Genomic DNA, 6,216 nt, shown 5'->3' on the forward strand with positions numbered 1-6,216 from the left:
CCTCTTTTTATTTATATATAAATATAAATAAAAAGAGGTAATATGCAAATTAGCTGGGACGCCATAGCAGTCATGACCGGCTCAGGAGGAGGAGGGTGGCCCGGAGTGGAGACACAACATGCAGAGGGGCCGGCCTCAGCCCCAGTGGCCACTGCACTGGGCTGCTGGGGCCAGAGTGGAGACAAAACACGCAAAGGGGCCAGAGCAAAGACACAACATGCAGGGGGACCAGCCACCAACCCCAGCATCTGCGGCGTGCTAGCAGGCCTGCGTCTGTTCGTGAGCTGCAGAGGAAACACCTTTTCTGCCTGATCATTGGCTAAGCTCCCTATATGCCACTTGCAGTATTCTTGGTACCTCGGGTAATAAGAATCCAAGAAGGTTATCTAGGGTTTTTCCACCTCACTCTAGGAGGAAAAAATGAAGGTCCGCTGCTAGAGGGGCTAAGAAATGTCATATCCTGCCCTAGCTGGTTTGGCTCAGTGGATTGAGCCTCAGCCTGCCGACCTCAGGGTCCAGGTTCGATTCTGATCAAGGGCATGTACCTAGGTTGCAGGCTTCTCCCTGGCCGGGGCCCAGATCAGGGCTCATGTAGGAGGCAACCAATTGAAGTGTGCCTCTCACATTGATGTTTCTATCTTTTCTTCTCTCTTCCATGCTCTCTAAAAGTCAATGGAAAAATATTCTCAGGTGAGAAATGTCATATCCTATGAAAGAGACATCTTGAAAATGCCTAAAGAAAGTTGTCATTTTTTTTGTGATGAAGGGCTGGAAAATATCTTGCTACCAGTAAGCTCTTTGCAGACTTTCTCTTCTCCTTTAAACTGGTGGTAATCGGGGGGTTTCTGATCCAGGATCCAAATGCCTGCTTCCGGAGTGCACTCCAGGCTTCCTGGTAAGCAGATGCAGCCTCCTCGTACTCCTGGTCTGTTTCTAGCTTCCGCACCCTGAGGGAGTCTGGCCACTTGTCCTCTGAAATACTACTTAGCGGCTCCTGGAATGATCTAAAGAGTTCCACTTTGCTGATTCGAGATCTGGCCTGAAGGCTTCTGATTCCCTTCTTTGTTGTTCCCTGCGGAAAGCCATTGGCAGAAACATCCAATGGCTGCTCGGGAACTGCACTCCAGCTGATGGCTGCTCCACAAGGAACAGGTGGCCCTGGACTGTCAGCCCTTTTTGCCTGCACTGCACAGCGGCTCTGCTCAAAGAGTCAATCCGACTGCTGTATTTTTACTTCTTGAACTCCAAAGCCTTTGGGTAAAGAGGAGACATTCTGACACCTCCTAACTAGTGCTCTCTGCATGGCTTCCTGGCTATATGGGCACTTCCCAATGACCACAGCAGACAGGTAAACAGGCTCTTCTAGAAAGTGCATCAACAGTGACCCCTGGCATCCGAGGACATTCCACCGTGCCAACTTGTTGCTGCAGGACGTGGAGCAAGTCCTGTCTCCCCGCCTGGCTTCACTCGGAGCAGCCCTACCCCGTCATATGCAACACCAGGCTTCCCTGAGTCTCCACCTTCGCCAGATACTCACTTGGCTCCTGTCCTATAAACATCCACCACTTTGGCACCACTGGGGGCCATCCCAGTGACAGTGGCCAGTTCCTCTGAGGTGACATTAGAGCTGCTGACATTTGCTGGGACTGGGCCACTTCCCTGATTGGCAAAATTCTGATGGTGAGCCATACCGTTGGTGACTTTTCTGTCAGGAGTTCCGGGCTCAAGCCTCATTTTTTTGGTCACGGGACTGTCTGAGTCTTCACATTTCCTTTCATCTTCAGTAGCTTCCAGGTTACCACTGGCTTCCATTGATGGGTTATGGGCCCAATCTCTACTGACAGGATAGCAAGGCCGATCTTCAAACTCGAGCATTGGGCTGATGGAGGCATCCCCACAGGGCGTATGGCTGGAGAAAAATAAAATCAAAAGGTCTGGTCTGAGTTTCCACAGTCCTCTCTGAGTTCCTGGGATAAAGATGCTTAATTTGGGAAAGAATAACTATCTCCTGGATGGTACAAATGGTATAATATGTAAACAGTCAACCTGAATTGAAACTTTAGGTGACTCCTTTAAAAAAAGATGAACTGATGGCTCATTTTTATTTATTTATTTATTTTTTAAAATATATTTCATTGGTTTTTTTTACAGAGAGGAAGGGAGAGGGATAGAGAGCTAGAAACATCGATCAGCTGCCTCCTGCACACCCCAAACTGGGGATGTGTCCACAACCAAGGTACATGCCCTTGATCGGAATCAAACCTGGGACCTTTCAGTCCACAGACCAACGCTCTATCCACTGAGCCAAACTGGTTAGGGCTGGCTCATTTTTTATATTTAACTCTAATATTTATAATGAATTCTTCTCCATACTTTATAAGAAAATCAAGTGAGGACTAATAAGTAAACAATATATACATTAAATTTTAAAGGTTAATTTTGTAAGGATAATTATATACCCAAAGCTTTAACTTTTCAGTGAGAAAAAAGTTACTTCCAAATAATATCCAAGTCTTTTTGAGAGAACACATTCAAAATGTTGTCATTCATTGGATTGGGACACTTACTAGCAAGAACAGCTTTGTACATGTTGAATGCATAGGCTACCTGAGACCCTATTTTTTCCGCCGTCTGTTCAAAGGAGTCCCATGGTCCAGTAAACTAACACCTATTTTTCTCATTTTCTTTGGGAAAATATAAGAAAGAATTAACAGGTTAGGTATGTGGTATGTTTCAACTCTAGAGAGTCTAAGATTTAGTGGTAGCCACTTACACAACTCCTATTGATTGCAGCCACCAACAACTGAAAACCTTAAGGAAGATGTTATTCTGTTCATACTTAGCTGTTGAAATATCTTGGGAGCTTCTGGTACTATCACAAGTTCAGCTACAAAGCACCCACTTAGGGGAATGAGAATCCCTTGTCCCAGACAGTGTATCAAGAGTCAACCCATGCCCTGGCCAGTGTGGCTCAGTTGGTTGAGCATCAAACCATACACCGAGAGGTTGCCTGTTCAATTCCCAGTTAAGGCACATGCCTGTGCTGTGGGTTTGATCCCCCGTAGGGGGCATGCAAGAGGCAGAAGATCCATGGTTCTCTTTCCTTCTCCCTTCCTCTCTAAAATCATTAAAAACATTATTATTTTTTTTTAAGAGCCCTGGCTGAGGGGGCTAAGTTAGTCAGAGCGTCATCCTATACAGTACACACCAAAGGTGCAGGGTCGATTCCATGTCAGGGCACATACCTAGGTTGTGGATTCCATTGATTTTCAGTTGGGGTATACATGGAAAGCAGCTGATTGATGTTTCTCTGTCACATCGATGTTTCCCTCTCTCCCTTCCTCTCTCTTTAAAAATCAATAAAAACATATCCTCAGCTGAGAATGGAGAAAAACAAAACAAAACAAAAAACTTATAAAAAAGAGTCAACCCAAAGAGATTGTCTCACAATTTAGTTTTTGTCCTCATTTTGTTTCTCCACATCATGAGGCAGCAAAGTTTTTGACCCATAGGCCAAATCTGAAGATTCTGAATCTGGGTTTACTATCTAACTCATTTGACCTTAAATGCAGGAATGATGTGATTACCTTTGGGAAATTGGGCATCCGTCAGACTGTTGAAACAAGCAGGTTAATTCAAAATACAAATCTAGAAAAGAATATGCATATGACGTATTTCTTGTTAATTAATATTATTTCTTTTGTTTTTCACATTTCATTTTAGCTTTTTCTGTTTAGTGCTACTTTGGCTACAAGTATATGAATCTTTAACCGAAAAGAGCACATAGACACTGAATCATTAGAGTTTTATGCATGTGGGTTTGCTATATGTGTATCTAACTACTGTGCCTAATCTTTTTAAACATCTGTTACCTGACAGTGAATTATTTAATTTAGTTTTCACTTCACCAAGTATTCAATAAGCCTTTTCAAGAAAGCAGAATTTGCTGAGCAAAACAATTCTTCTTTCTTGTCTGCATATTCTATTCTGGAGTTGTTTTATCACAATCTTAAATCTAAATAATGCAAATATACTCATAGAAAATATTATACTGCTTCTAAATAAATGTAGATAATATGGAAGTCATAATATGATTTTGTACATGGCAAAAATAAATGAAAGCAAAAATTGCATTACTTAAAATTATACAAAAATTGGATGTTATTTATAATAAATTTATGACATAATGAGTGAATGGATTTTACATACAAATTTAGTATTATCTCCATTTTGTGTGATATGTTATGTATATTTTTCAGTGTTGATATTTGATATTACTACATATGTAAAAATAAACATGAAACAAAAATAATAAAATTAAGAATTATATAAAAAATGAATTTGAAGAAGCCATGATGAAAACTTGAACAAAGACTACTTATAGTTCTCATATACTCCGCTCATCCTCAGTTTCTCTCATTTTTAATATCTTGCATTTATGTGTAATGTTTTTATAATTGAGAAACTAATAGATGCACTATTAATAATTTCATTACTTGTATTAGTGTTCACTCTTTATTGTACAGATTTATGGTTTTGCCAACTGCATAATATCCTGTACCGACCATTGCAGTATTACACAGAATAGTTTCACTGCCATAAAAAGTAGCGCTCTACCCCTTCATCCCTCTCCCCAACCCTTAGAGTGTCTTTTCAAGAACTGTCTAAGTGATTTAGTTATCTAGTGGACTCATTTTAACAAATAAATAAGATCTATTAAGGGAGAAGAAATTAGATATAGAAGCTGCATAGACAAACACCATTGTCTACTATAAGAGGAATGGAAAAATGATGAACTAAAGACTATATGAATTAACTCACTGGGAGTTAAAATAGTTTACATACATGTGTACAAACATTCCCAAACACATTACAAACTCTTAATTTTATTTATTGTTTGTGTTCATTTGAGGTTAAGATTCAAATATTTCTAAACAAACTGGCATTGCTAAGAAAGATTCTTTACAATGGACGTTCCACAACTGTAAAGATGAGCAGGTTAGTATATAATACTTTTTATACTACAGAAAAGAAGAGGCACATGATACTCCTCATAAATTGAATATATTTCTTTCATGTTTCCCAATGATTTGCTTTATATCTTTTCAAAATTGCACATTTCCTAAAAATTAAATTAAAAGCTATATTAACTAATATCACAATTTTAAATTAGGTAAACTTTAAAATGCATATACATTTGAAATTCATTCTAAGGTTATACAATTTATTGTGGTTTATTGAAAAGTAGTTAAAATAAAAATATATCACATTAAACCTATGGCAGAGTGATTAATTTTAAAAATGAGAATGAAGACATAAATTCTTTGGAAAAAAGGGCCTTCTGTATGTTGATGGATTTTAAAAATGTTTTTACTGATTTTTAGAGAAGAAGGGTGAGGGATAGGAAGATAGAAACATCAATGGATCAGCAGTCTTCTGCATGTCCCCTACTGGGCATTGAGCCTGCATGTGCCCTGACCTAGAATAAAACCATAACCTCTTGGTTCATGGGTGCATGCTCAACCACTGAGCATCACCCGCTGGGCAGAGAATTTTTTTTTAAATATATTTTATTGATTTCTTACAGAAAGGAAGGGAGAAGGATAGAGAGTTAGAAACATCGATGAGAGAGAAACATCGATCAGCTGCCTCCTGCACACCTCCTACTGGGGATGTGCCCGCAACCAAGGTACATGCCCTTAACCGGGATTGAACCTGGGACCCTTCAGTCCGCAGGCCGATGCTCTATCCACTGAGCCATACCGGTCAGGGCATGGGGCAGAGGATTTTTGTTTGCTTGTTTGTTTCCTTGTTTGCTTTGACTTAGATAATTAATTCATTTAAATTATTTTCTATTTCAATGAAAATACTGTACTATATTTACCTCTTTACCACTTTCTCTTTTTATCTTCCTAGGTGAGTAATAGATTATCTGAATTGCTTAGGAAACTACAGTTATTAGAAAAATAATCTCAGTGGTTCTCAACCTTCTGGCCCTTTAAATACAGTTCCTCATGTTGTGACCCAACCATAAAATTATTTTCGTTGCTACTTCATAACTGTAATGTTGCTACTGTTATGAATCATAATGTAAATATCTGATATGCAGGATGGTCTAAGGTGACCCCTGTGAAAGGGTCGTTCGACTGCCAAAGGGGTTGCGACCCACAGGTTGAGAACCGCTAAAGTGTTTAAGGAAACAGACTAGCCAGGTTG

General features: G+C 39.7%; 1 pseudogene; it reads right to left on the reverse strand.

The window, feature by feature from the left end:
* Nucleotides 1–746: 746 nt before the first annotated feature.
* LOC102438000 lies at nucleotides 747–1,890 on the reverse strand (annotated as a pseudogene).
* Nucleotides 1,891–6,216: the final 4,326 nt, after the last annotated feature.

The sequence above is a fragment of the Myotis lucifugus genome, unplaced genomic scaffold (assembly GCF_000147115.1).
Source record: "Myotis lucifugus unplaced genomic scaffold, Myoluc2.0 scaffold_2895, whole genome shotgun sequence".
NCBI lineage: Eukaryota > Metazoa > Chordata > Mammalia > Chiroptera > Vespertilionidae > Myotis > Myotis lucifugus.